Source organism: Neophocaena asiaeorientalis, unplaced genomic scaffold, assembly GCF_003031525.2.
Source record: "Neophocaena asiaeorientalis asiaeorientalis breed wild unplaced genomic scaffold, Neophocaena_asiaeorientalis_V1.1 scaffold14, whole genome shotgun sequence".
Taxonomy (NCBI): Eukaryota; Metazoa; Chordata; class Mammalia; order Artiodactyla; family Phocoenidae; genus Neophocaena; species Neophocaena asiaeorientalis.
Window position 1 is genome coordinate 5,759,316 of NW_020175192.1, and position 14,013 is coordinate 5,773,328.

General features: G+C 45.3%; 1 pseudogene; it reads right to left on the reverse strand.

The window, feature by feature from the left end:
* The window catches only part of LOC112413126 (eukaryotic translation initiation factor 2 subunit 3, X-linked pseudogene), a 159,566-nt pseudogene that overhangs the window by 25,880 nt on the left and 119,673 nt on the right, over positions 1-14,013 (reverse strand).

Below are 14,013 nucleotides of genomic sequence, written 5' to 3' on the forward strand. Positions count from 1 at the left end.
TTGAAGCTTAGGTGTATAAATGGAAGCATCAGAATATAGTAGAAAGAGTACTGACCTTGGAGTCTTACCACCTAGGTTGACTTGGCCCGCCACTAACTACCTGTGGACATCACTTAACCTGTGTGGCCCTCAAGAGTCACATATGTAATGGAATATAACAATATTTGGGGATTGTTACATGTATCACATTGTATAGTACTGACCTTTGTAAAACATGAATATTTAAAACTCCGTGTATAAGGTACGTTCAGAAAACTGCCTGTATCTAAAAGTACAGCTTGACAAACTACCCCAAAGTAAACACACCCATGTAAGCACCCCAGTGAAGAGCTATAATGTTTCCAGAATCCCAGAATCCCCTTTCTGCCCTCTCCCCGCCACCCTCCGGCAACCTCCCTTAAAATGACCACAATCTTATCTCCAAACACCATAGACTAGTGTTGCCTGTTTTTTTTTAAATTGAAGTATAGTTGATTTACAGCGTTGTGTTAATTTCTGCTGTAACAGCAAAAGTGATGCAGTTATACATATATATTCTTTTTCATATTCTTTTCCATTATGGTTCATCACAGGATATTGAATATAGTTCCCTGTGCTGTACAGTAGGACCTTGTTGTTTATCCATTCTATACATAATAGGTTGCATCTGCTAACCCCAAACTCCCAATCCATCCCTCCCCAGCCCCCTCTTCCCCCTTGGCAACCACAAGTCTGTTCTCTATGTCTGTGAGTCTGTTTCTGTTTTGTAGATAGGTTCATTTGTGTCATATTTTAAACTACACATATAAATGGTATCATATGGTATCTGCCTTTCTCTTTATGACTTACTTCACTTTGTATGGTAATCTCTAAGTCTATCCATGTTGCTGCAAATGACATCATTTCATTGTGTGTGTGTGTGCGTGCGTGTGTGTGTGTGTGTGTGTGTGTGTGTGTATATGTGCCACATCTTCTTTATCCACTCACCTGTTCTGGGACGTTTAGGTCGTTTCCATGTCTTGGCTATTGTGAATAGTGCTGCTGTGAACATAGGGGTGCATGTATCTTTTTGAATTATAGTTTTGTCCAGGTATATGCCTAGGAGTGGGACTGCTGGATCATATGGCCTCGTGTTGCCTGTTTTTGAACTTCATGTAGATGAAATCATATAGTATGTACTCTGGCTTTTTTGCTTGTGAAATTCACCCATGTTTTTGCAGGTAACAGTAGTTCATTTATTTATTTATTTGCGTTACTATATAATTTCCATAGTGTGGTTATACCCCAACGTATCCATTCTACTGTTGATGAAGATTCGGGTGGCTTCTAGTTTTTGGCACTCTTACATAATGTTATGTTGCCTGCATTTCTGTTTCGCATATGCCTAGGAGTGGAATTGCTGAGTCCTATGGTATGTCTAGGGCTCAGCTTGAATAGATATCGCCAAATAGGTTTTCAAAACGGACATGTCAGTTTCCACTCTCACCCAGCAGCGTGTGAATTTCTATTTCTCCCCATCTTCTCCAATACTTGCTATTGGCATTCTTTCTCATTTTGTTATTCTGATGAGGTAAAGCAATATCTCACTTTGTTTTTTCATTTGCATTTCCCCAGTAGCTACTGAGGTTAAGCACATTTTTGTACATTTATAAACCATTTCAATATCCTCTTTTGCGAGGTGCTTGTTCAAATCTTTTGGTCATTTTTCTGTTGCATTTTAAAAAACTGTACAAGTTCTTATTCTATTTTAATTGCACTCTGTTATTGGATATCATTATTGCACATATTTTCCCCTACTCTGTGGCTTGCCTTTTCACTCTCTTCCTCTTATGTTGTTATGAACAGAAGCTTCTAATTTTTTTCTTTTTTTTTGCGGTACGCGGGCCTCTCACTGTTGTGGCCTCTCCCGTTGCGGAGCACAGGCTCCGGACGCGCAGGCTCAGCGGCCATGGCTCACGGGCCCAGCCGCTCCGCGGCATGTGAGATCTTCCCAGAGCCGGGCATGAACCCGTGTCCCCTGCATCGGCAGGTGGACTCTCAACCACTGCGCCACCAGGGAAGCCCCAGAAGCTTCTAATTTTAAGGTAGCTTAACATCTCAACATTTCCTGTGTTGCTAGTGCCTTTTCTGGTATTGTACTTGGGAAATCTTTGCTTGGGGTGTGAGGCTCAGTGTCTTTCAGTTACACCCACTGCTCCCTGTAGACCAGACAACTGTGAAGGTGACCTGGGGAAGCCTCCAGGTAGCTGCCCGCCTCTCAGGACAGCTTCAGACCAATCCCATGATGCTGGAGAGCAGCCCTGAGCTTGCGGGTGTACCTCCAGGACCCGGCTGATCTGAAAAACCTGCTGGAGGCTTTAGGTTCCTGACTAGGATCAGGGGTTTAGTTAAGGGTACACAGGGCTAATGGCTTCCAGGAACCATGTTGTTTGTTCACCTGGTTATGAAGAGCTAGCATCAGTCTTAGGCACTTTCCTAAGACTGTGTTTCCAGAACTTCTGTGGAAAGAAAATCTCTGACTCAGTTTAGAGCCCTTAATCTAGGAATTAGACATGGGGCTCCTTGTTGGCCCAAACTTCCTTTCCTGGGAAACTTCTGTCCTCCCATGGCCTTGCTGCGTGAGCGGGGCCCATGTGACCCTGCTTCCCCCTCACAGACGATTGGACCAGGAGTACCTGACGGGGGGCTGGCCAGAGAGCTATCAATGGCTTACACGTCCTTCTAAGTCAGTAAGGTTCCCTCTTTGGGGAATCTGAACCAGGCAACAGAAGGATTTTGCTGGCCGACGCTGGGCATGTGTGCTGAAAGTTCCCTGTAAAGTTGGGGGCAAAGGGAGCTATTTTGGGTCTACGTATTTGCTGAATGTATAAGGAACTGAGACTCAGAGAAGCTGGTCGGGAGGGAGACGGGGAGGGAGTGGGAGCCCAGAGAAGAGCAGAGAAATCACGTGTGAGTGAAGAGAGAGAGAGAGAGAGAGAGAGAGCGCAAATCAGTGTTTTCTGCTCTGCTTTAGGCATAATTCAATGCTTCCTGGTTTCCCTTTGGACCTCTGTGTATCCTTGCAATAACTCTAACCTTTCATTCGAGCTCCTTGGAGTGGGTTTCTGATTCTTGCAATTAAAAGAGTTTGGACTAAGATAGACCAGATCAAAGGTAAGGAAAAAAGAAAGGAAAGGATTTATAGGTTGTATTTTGTTCAATAAGCCTTATGGAATTCTAGTAGAAATTGATTTCCCTACAATTTAGATCACCTACCTTATTGACCAGAATTATGTCTGTGAGGATAACAGCGCTGCTCTTTAGCCATTAAAATGTTAATTCTGGATGTGTGAGCAAAGAGGCAGCATGCAGGTGGCTTTCTGATCTTCATCCTGTAATTAAAGCAGGACGTTAACGTGGAGCTGGGTGGGTGCATGGGTGGGTGGGTGCAGAGGTACCTATGACCCATGGGCTGCAAATTCTTCACCTCTTTTCGGGAGCCATGAACTTCAGGGAGCTTCAGAGGTTGTTAGGTTTAAAAAGTGGTTACAACTTCGATGGCCAAAGATAGGAGAATGGTTAAATAAATTAGTGGTCTCCAAATGAGGGTGTGTTTATGGAGTCATTAAAGATGATGTCATTAAAGAGGTTTTTAATGCTATGGGAAATTAATTGTATAATAATATGTAACATTAACTGGAAAACAGATGTAAAATGTTTTATACAAGTTGATTCCAAGGATGTTAAAATAAACATGAGAAAACCGGTAATAGTAGTCGTATATATTACGCAACTTGTATATACATAAATATTTGCCTTTCTGTATTTTCTATGATAAGTTTAGAAAAATTTTATTGGAGTATAGTTGATTTACAATGTTGCAAATCAGCAAAGTGAATCAATTATACATACACATACATCCACTCTTTTTTAGATTATTTTCCCATATAGACCATTACAGAGCATGGAGTAGAGTTCCTTGCGTTATACAGTAGGTCCTTGTTGATTATCTATTTTATGTATAGTAGTGTGTATACGTCAATCCCAATCTCCCAATTTATACCTCCCCCATGTACCCCCGTGGTAAACATTAGTTTGTTTTCTACATCTATGATTACTTTTATAATCAGAAAAATCATTTAAAATTAAAATCAAATGAATAAGTGGTTTACGCAGATTCTCAAAGTGTGACGTGAGTCTGTTCTGGAGTTTTCCTCCAACATTCATTCATTTTTTTAAAAAAATAAATTTATTTATTTTATTTATTTTTGGCTGAGTTGGGTCTTTGTTGCTGCACGCGGGCTTTCTCTAGTTGCAGCGAGCCGGGGCTACTCTTTGTTGTGGTGCGTGGGCTTCTCATTGCGGTGGCTTCTCTTGTTGCGGAGCACGGCTTCTAGGCATGCGGGTTTCAGTAGTTGTGGCACACAGGCTCAGTAGTTGTGGCTCTCGGGCTCTGGCGTGCAGGCTCAGTAGTTGTGGCGCACGGGCTTAGTTGCTCTGCGGCATGTGAGATCTTCCTGGACCAGGGCTGGAACCTGTGTCCCCTGCGTTGGCAGGCAGATTCTTAACCACTGTGTCACCAGGCAAGCCCTCATTCTTTCTTAAAAACATTATTTTATTGAAGTAGAGTTGATTTACAATGTTGTGTTAATTTCTACTGTACAGCAAAGTGATTCAGTTATACATATATATATTCTTTTTCATATTCTTTTCCATTATGGTTTATCACAAGATTGAGTATAGTTCCCTGTGCTATACAGTAAGACCTTGTTGTTTATCCATTCTATGTATAATACTTTGCATCTACTAATCCCAAACTCCCAACCCATCCCTCCCCCACCACCCTCCCCCTTGGCAACCACAAGTGTGTTCTCTGTGTTTGTGAGTCCAGACATTCATTCTTGGTTCTAAATCCCCAAACCCTTGCTCTCCAAAAACAAGGGGATTTGGATCATTTGCAATGAAACACTTGCTTTTTTTTTTTTTTTTTCCGGCCACACCATGCAGCAGGTGGGATCTTTAGTTCCCCGGCCGGGGATCAAACCCGTGCCCTCTGCAGTGGCACTGCAGAGTCTTTACCACTGTACTGCCAGAGAAGTCCCTGAAACGCTTCTTAGATGGCCCTTCCCTGGCTAGCCCACGGCTGGACACAGCTTCAGGATGTATGAAGATGACAGTGGCTCCATTTCTCTAGGGTGTGAGAGAGGATGAGACTCCAAGCTCAACAATTACAGAGCCAAGTTGGGATCTGGTTTACGAAAAACATGGGAGAAGTGAGTGGCAACAAGCTTTATAGTGCTTTGAGATGTTAGAGAGGAAGCTTGTGCCTAGCAACCTTGGCCAGAGAGGGTGTTTCTGAGGTTTTTTGTCCTCGAAGAGCCTGGCTGGGCTTACGTGGGACTTGGGGCAGGGAAGGGATAACACGGACAGAGGTGGCAAGAGCTGGTGGGGACTTCAGAAGGCGTGTAGGTGGACACCACAGCCTTAGAGATAAGGACAATTACCACCTTGACTCGGCTTCCTATGTGCTAGGTGTGCACACAGGTGAGAGGTGCAGCCTGGCTGGAATTTTACTTAACTTTCACAACAGCCCAGTAAGGCAGGTTTAATGATCTTCATTTTTTGCCAAAGAGAAAAGTAACCCCAAACAAAGCAAGAAACGGGCTTAGAGCTGTAAAGTGATATTCACAGGTAAGTGATTGCAGGTCCAGGACTGGACACCACCCTTCCTTTTACTTTTTAACCCTGATGATAATAATCAGATAATAATCACGTATTGCTCTTTACTATGTGTCAGGCCCTGTGCTGAATGCCTCTCTTGCTTTATCTCCTTTAATGCTCACAGCAGCTCAATGGAACAGATCCCATTACTATTTCCATTTTACACTGAAAAACCAAGCCTTGGAAGAACTTGCTGATGGTCACAGTTTTGGAACCCAGGTCCATCTGAAGCCAGATCAGTATTCTGACTGGGACCTCCAGGACCCCCTTCCCCCCCCGGGCGGGTGGTCTGAGGCCAGAACGGAGTGTCCAGTGGCAGGGTCCCGGTCCACCACCAAAGTGCCAAGTACAGGGGAGTAACCACAGCGTGGTCCTGGAGTCCATGCACTGTTGTCTCCATCCTTCCAATCAGCGCATCAATCACTGAGTGCGTGCGAGCGTGCGTGTGTGCGAGCATGCGTGTGTACGTGCGAGCGTGCGTGTGTACATGTGAGTGTGTGCATGTGTGCACGTGTGTGTGAGGGCATGCATGTGTGCATGCGTGTGTGCGAGTGTGCGTGGGTGTGTCCATCCATTAGTGGGCTTAGTTTGGAGCGGGGAACGTGGAAACTCGGTGATCTCCAGGATCTCGCTCAGCTCAGCACTTCTGAAAGTTTACTGAGCTCTAAATACCATGGATGAGGGACGGGGGAAGCCCACGTTTCTGCCTTAACCTTGTGCAGTTCAGGGGCAGAGTCAGGGGGCGTGATGTGTGATCGACACACATAAAACAATGAGACAACACTGAAGGGTAGAAAGTGTGGGACAGAGTTTAGATTCTGAGCTCGGTGCAGGTGGAGCAGCTGGGAAAGGACTCTGTACATGTGTGAGTATGTAGGACTGTATGTGAGTCAGTGTGTATGTGAGTGAGCTGTGAGCGTGTGAGTGTGAATGGGGGTGTGTACTTGTGCATGTGCGAGTGTGTGTGAGCAGGGGTGTGTGTATGTGTGAGTGGGCATGGATGTGTGAGGGTGTGTGCCACTACGTGACTAAGTGTAGAGGGACCTGGGCTGGTGGAGAAGACCGTGAGATCACCCCTGGTCTCCTGGGAAAGGAGGGAAGGAGGAGGGAAGAGGAACGGCTCGGGGGGAAGGTAGGGAGGGTGGGGGGCAGGGTCTCAAGGAAGCCAAAGCTCAGAGCAGCACAGGGACCGGGAGATGGTCCCCCCTGGCTGAGATCAAAACTGACGGAGGTCACTCTGGAGAAACCGCTGAAGGAAAGGACCCAAGTGTTTGCAGGTCTGGAGGGCATCTGTGTCACGGTCCCTTCTGACCTCATGTCCAGGAAGACCTGTACCCAGTTGACTGTCAGGGAACTGGATTTGTGGGCTTGAGGGCGAAGTGCCTGTCAAACAAGTCGGAGCCTGGAGGAGGAGGGGGCTCCACCCCTGACCTGGAGGCCACCTGGGCGAAAGGGAGAGGCCACTGATAGATGGGGCAAAGGGGAGGCCCGTTCGCCCTGGGTGGAGGGACCACATTTTCTGAGCCCCAAATGAGGGCCCTTCCTTTGATGAAAGACTTTTTTTTTCTGATTTAGTCCAGACGTACAAATAAATTACATTGAGCTGTACATCTCATTAGTTGTAAAGTCAGAGATAACTGGTATAATTTCTGTTCATATGGTCATGGAACCAAGGAAATCTTTCCTGGGTCCTTCGAGGTAGATCCTTTCTGCAGTCTGGGAGTCTCTGAGGATGATTAGGGCAGGTGTCACTAGCAAGTGGCCATCAAAAGGCCCTATTCACGACCCTAGTTCCAGGGAATCTCTTGCAACAAAGGAATAGAATTCCAAACCACTAGTGAGTAGACTGACCTCCCAACCAAGGGTTCCTTGACTTTAGGGGGCTGGTCGCGGATCTGTTCTGGGTTGGATCAGATGAGCATAGAAGACCTTGGGCCAGGAAATTTGGTCTCACACTTTTTTCTTTTTGTAACTGAAGTATAGTTGATTTATAATGTTGTGTTAATTTCTGCTGTACAGCAAAGTGACTCAGTTATACATGTACCTACATTCTTTTTTATAGTGTTTCCCATTATGGTTTATCCTAGTCCACTGAATATAGTTCCCTGTGCTGTACGTTAGGACCTTGTTGTCCATCCATTCTACATGTAATAGTTTGCATCTACTAACCCCAAACTCCCAATACATCCCTCCCCCTCCGCCTTGTCAACCACCAGTCTGTTCACTGTGTGTGGGTCTTATACTTTCTCTATTCCCCATTCCACCCACCCACTGGGGCTGTGTCCATAACATCTGCAGTCGTTCGCAAAATACAGGTTCCCAGGCCTTTCGTCGGCACTGTTTTCTGTCCTGCACACATGCAAAGACCTTTGAGTCGGCAGCTCTGTTTTATCAGGTTGCTACTTCCTGCCCTTGCTTTATTACATCTGTTCTTTGGGGCATGGTGTTATAAATTGGGTATGTGATGATGTGTAATCACTGACTGAAAGGCCAATACACTTTCACAGTACCGGCCGCAAGACAAATAAAAGGCAAAATGAAAGGCTTGTGCTCTTTCGACAGAGGGAAAAGCACAAAACACACATATTAAAGAAAAAAAAAAACCAGCCTGTGAATTGAAAATGTTGTCATCTTGGGGGCTGGTTTTCTTGGAGTTAGTCTGATTGTGTTTGCCTCCTGGGAATGGGGTGCCTGGTGGCTGGGAGGTGGGGAGCGAGGATGGAAGATGCTTTATTCCTCTTGGGAACCACATTATTATTAGTCTTTGTAAACCTCAGGCTATTGCCCTGGGCGCTTATGAGGTCTGATTCTGGGCAGCCTTTGATTGAGAACAACCGGTCTGTGGTCAGAGGATATGGGGCAGAGAGAGACAGTTGGAGAGAGAAAGATACAGACGGACAGAGAGAACCGTACGTGTTTGTGTTTAGATGGGTGTACACTGTAGAGTGATTTTCCCCCAGTAGAAATTCGGTAAATACCCAGGTTGATATTAATGTATGTAGGACAGTGCGATGCATACAATCGGGCTTAGTAAGTGATGATTCTGTGTCTGTCCTGACTCTGTGCTTTCACACAGTAGGGATTGGATGGGATGAAAGTGTTTGTACAGACGTTTGAGAGCTTTTAGGAATGTCCTCCCTCCTGTTCGTATTCAGTAAATCCGAATATTCATTCATATTCTTCTCCATGACCCTGCAGAAATACAGTCTGCAGACCAGGGAGTTTTATTTTGCTTTGCTTTTTTTTTTTCTTCTCCAAGGTCTGGAGGAAAATGCAATAGAAATGGGGCTTGGGGGATAGTTTTTTGAAACTGATTAAAGCAAAAGATAATAGGAATAATGTATATTGTCAGTCTATAAAAGGTTTCGCCAGAAAAAATGAAAGAGGAAAAAATATTTAGGCTTGCTAGCTAATTATGTTCGTGAAGGTGAATAGAGATAAGGGTCTCTCCTTTGTAAAGAGGATTCAACTGTGTGAACATTCTAGAAATGTAGACTTTTAGTAGTTCTTCCAACACACTGATATCATCCTCCTCATCATCATACCAGTTGTAATAACCGGGTTACATGACATTGATAGATTGCCTGTACACAGGGCTGAACAAAAGTAAGGACCCAGTGCAGATAAGCAGGGCCCAGTGAGTTGGAGGGGCCAGGGCCCATGTTACTTATCAATACAAATCTCCCCTCTCTGGGGCCCTCCAACTTTTTTTCTGGGGCCAAGCCAACTCTCAGCAGATTCATTTTCAAAACTCTTTCATAACTTATCTCATTTGGTTTTCTGAAGAATCTTGAGGGAGACAGGAAAGGCACTTCTGTCATTCTAGAATTATAGATGGGGAAACTGAGACTCAAACAGGGTGGCTGACTGGTCCACAGTCGCCAGTGGCAGAGCCAGGACCTGGCGAGGCCTTCCAAAGTCCACTTCCTCATGTCCAGGCCATCTGTGAGGGGCTGTGAAGGAGGTGAGATTACCTAACCAACGATACCAGCAATACCTTAGGTCACCTGCAAGTACTAAACAGTGCCGCCCCGTTTCAGTTCTGGAGCCTTTGTGCTTTGACCGCTTTGGCACCTAAGGAGCCCCGGATGTGACAGGATGGTAGCTCCTGATGGGCTGGTGAGCAAGCCTGGCTCCTGTTAGGATGACCTGTCCTAGTACAAAACAAAGCAAACCTTCCCTGTCTGCGGTCGTTGAATCCTTGTACAGGGTAGACACAGAACACTTCTCTTTGGGATCATTTTCTAAGATGAAGATGCCGGTTTCTTTCATTATTGAACATAGACCTTCATTTCATTTCATTCAAACAGCACCATGTATGTATTAATAGACTAATTTTTATTGTCTGTCTCTGCCACTCACTCCCCAATCTGAATGTAAGATCTGTGAAGGCTGGGTTTCTGGGTCTGTTTTCCGCACTTAAGATCTCAAGTGCTCAGGACAGTGCCTGACATTTTGTAAGTGCTCAATGATTTTTTTTTGTTTGAATGACCGAACGGTAAAATAGAGAGAAAACAGCAGAGGCTGACAATCTTAAATGATATGCTCATGTCCAATTAAGGTAGAAGGATATCACTGTTGGAGTCTAATCTGTAGTTCAAATAGAGAAAAGAAATAAAAGGACGGAACTGACACATGGTCCAGGGGACCACAGGCACCCAGAACCCACTTTAGAAGGTGCATTACTCAGATCCTGCCTTTTTTTCATATCAACTTTTTATCAGTGATTGAGTTGTGAATAGGCAAGAAATACATGTTCCGTTTAATTTTTTTCAAGGTTGAAATTTGGAATGAATTATTGGATTGACTGGTCCATAAAAATAATAAATCAATAGTTGAGTGAAAGTCGTTGTTAAAAGGCAAAAGGCCAAATGATGACATAATAAAGATGATGGATGAAATCAGGAGTCAGCAAACTCTGGCCCTTGGGCCAAATCCTGCCCAGCACCTGCTTTAGTAAATAAAGTTTTATTGGCACACAGCCAGGTCCATCCATTAACCATTGTCTACGGCTGATTTCATGCTGCAACGATAGAGTTAGTAGTTTGTGACAGAGCCCATATGGTCTGCAAAGCCAAAAATATTTACAATCTGGTCTTTTATAGAAAATGTTTGATGACCTCTGGATTAAATAATGGTCCATCATGTTAAAGTCCAAAGAGTCGAGCTGACAGCGGAGGTGAAGCCTAGAACAATGATATCTTTCTGGTGAGCCCAGCACCAGACCTAGCTTCTACAAGGCATCATTATCCATCATAGTAAGTTAATGTTGTTAATTTGAATTTTATTGGTTTGGTAGTTTTAATTGTATTTATTCCATAAATTTGTTTTTATTTTATATGTGCATAAGAGCTAGAAGCATAGGATTTATACCTCAGTCAGTGTTTGTATATATTAAATTTATGGTAAAATAACTTAAGTCAACCCCATGGGGATTGGTGCGATTTTTTTTTTCCCTTTAAATGTGTTCTTATCTTTTACTACTTAAGTTTGAAAATTACTGGTTTAAAGGCATCCGGTAGGAGCTTGTATCTAGGTTTTGCTAAGTTATACCATGCTCACTTGTTAATTGTCCTCCTATAGACTTGTTTGGGCAGCGGAATGACATTTCTAAAATCTCTCTACTTTCTAGTTTAATTCATTAAGTGTTTACCTTGTAACTTGGAGAATTCAAGAGAGAAGAAACTTATTGGGAGGTAATTACTTGAGTCCTGCTTTTTTTTTTTTTTTTTGGGGTACGTGGGCCTCTCACTGTTGTGGCCTCTCCCGTTGCGGAGCACAGGCTCCGGACGCGCAGGCTCAGCGGTCATGGCCCACGGGCCCAGTCGCTCCGCGGCACGTGGGATCCTCCCGGACCGGGGCACGAACCCGTGTCCCCTGCATCGGCAGGCGGACTCTCAACCACTGCGCCACCAGGGAAGCCCGAGTCCTGCTTTTTTGTCCTTTGATAATTTTAAGATGATTGCATTCTGATCACTGCCCCCATTACTCCTAATCTTTGTAAACGTGGGGCACGTTACTATGGTTATTGATTTAAAGGTATGTCTTTTGCTCTCAGCCAGATTCCTGGAGCCCAGCAGACTTGTTTTTAGGGGGCTTGGGGGCTAGAGAGCTTTCCTGTTATTTGTTCTCTGGAGTATGTCTGACCGTAAGTTCCCACAGCTTGACTTTGAGAAGCCTTCACCATCTGACTCTTATAGAGTCTCTGTATGTCACAGGATCATAATATTGTAAAGTCAAGGAAAGACTGAAGTTCAAAGTCAAGGCTTTTGCCCAAGATCACAAAGTAGTAAGAGGCAGAACCGGGATTGGACCAGCCGCATTTAGAAAACAAAAGACAAATCCCCAGAACCAAACCAAACCAAACCAGAAGAAACTCTTGAACAACATGGCTGAAGCGATCTTAGCTCCGAAGTTAGAAGTATAAAAACAGATGGCAATATAGAGCTAAAGATGTTTATGACATTAACTCTGAAACGTCATCTATTTTTCTTTCCAGCAACGCTCTTTGATTTTGTCCTGAGTTGGTTTTTATAGCTTATTTTATAGAACTTGTTCTATCCAGTCTTTGTTCTTGAAGTCTGATAGCAGCCTTTGATGGTGAGCAGTATAATTCTGACCTCCAGCTGGTAGGATGCAAATACGCCTGTAAGGATACATTATGCCTTATGCCTTCTTGGGCGCCAGTCTGAAAACAAGCTCAGCCTCCAGGCCACCTAAGCTCAGCCTGGTCCTCGAATCGGCACTGGAGTGAGCTTTTGAAACACAAATCTGATCATGTCCCAACCTCCCCGGCTTAATCCTTGCAATGGCTTTCCATGGCTTCCTGTGGATGGAGAAAATCTCCTTGATTTGCTCGTTCAGCCCTCCCATCCCTCTGGCCTCCTTTGACAGCTTGCTTCTCTCACCTCCTCTTCCACTCCGGCTATACCTGCCTCCAGACCCTGGTCCCCACCGTGCAGTTATCCTTCTGCCTGGTTGGCACCGTCCCATCCTTGGGCTCTCAGCTGCGGTCACCTCCTCAGGGAAGCCTCCTCTGCTCTTCCTGACCCAGGCAACTCCCTTTTAAAGTGGGACAGCACCATGCATGTCCTTCAAAGCACTCTTTCACTGCTTGTAATTCATTTACTTTCATTCATTTGTGTCAAGTTAGGTCCACGAGGCAGAAACAGAGTCCTGGTCTCAACTGTCTCCCCAACCCAGTGCCTGGTACCTATAGATACTCAATAATACTTGCTGAGCCCTGAATGAATGAATGAAATTCTGGCCCAGGTTTGGGGGTAGCATCTTAGCAGCCCAAGCAGGGCTGCCAGCAGGACGTGGTGGGAAGAGAATCCAGTTGGGAGTCACTAAGACCCAGATTCAAATCTCTGGGTAAGTTGGCCTCTCTGAGCCCCAGTTAATTCATCTGATAAAGCGAGTAAGTCATAACACCCAGCGCACAGGTAATTGTGCAGAAGCAGGTAAACGTGAAAAACACCAGTTCTTTTCTCCCTTCACTCAGACTCGGACAGACACAGCCAGTGAGGCTCTTTCCTAGTTCAGAGAGGAGCTCAGTTGACCTTAGACGTCTGCTGGTGCTGGGCTCACCCAGGGCTTCGGAAGCTGCTGGTGACCCACGTTGGTGGGGCCCAGGGAGAGCGCCAGGCTGCAGCCTGGAATCAGGGGGCAGCTTTGCACGCTGGGGCTCAGGGAGCAGATGAGCTGGACCTGGCGGGGCAGGGGTTAAGCTGGAGCCACTTAAGAAGGGTCCTTGCAGGGGTGAACCCTTTCATCATGATAAGTGTCATAGTAAAATCAATTCTCTGTGTACTTTTGGGAATTACAGCTATCATTTTGGTGTGATTTATCTGGTGTATAACACGAACACGGTCATCTCCTTCATCATTCTGAAAGTTCATCTAAAATTGCTTTGAGTTTCTGGTTTTGGGGAGTGACGTGTCCACTTGCTATCATCTTTCCTGTGAAATATGGATCGAGGGGTACATGGCTGCTGGCCTCGTTTCCTCCCCTTTACCTGCCTTAGGTGGCAGGGAAGTTTTATGGCTTTGATTTCTCTTCTCTCATTGCCCTCCCGATGCCGGGAACCTGTCTTTGGACCAGTACAGGGTTAAACCCCGAGGCTTTCCTCCCTGCCAGACCTTGGGAACCTCTCTCTTCTGAGAGGAAGGGAGCTGGTCTCAGCAGAGTCCCGGGCTCTCTGTCTGCTCCTGCAGGCTTCCCTGGGGGCTCAGTCCCTCCCACCCAGCCATAGAGCCCTGATCCTGGCCGTGCCCCAGTTATAGCAGTTAAAAACCGCCCTTGGGTCCAAATAGACAGGTGTGAGGGTTGTCC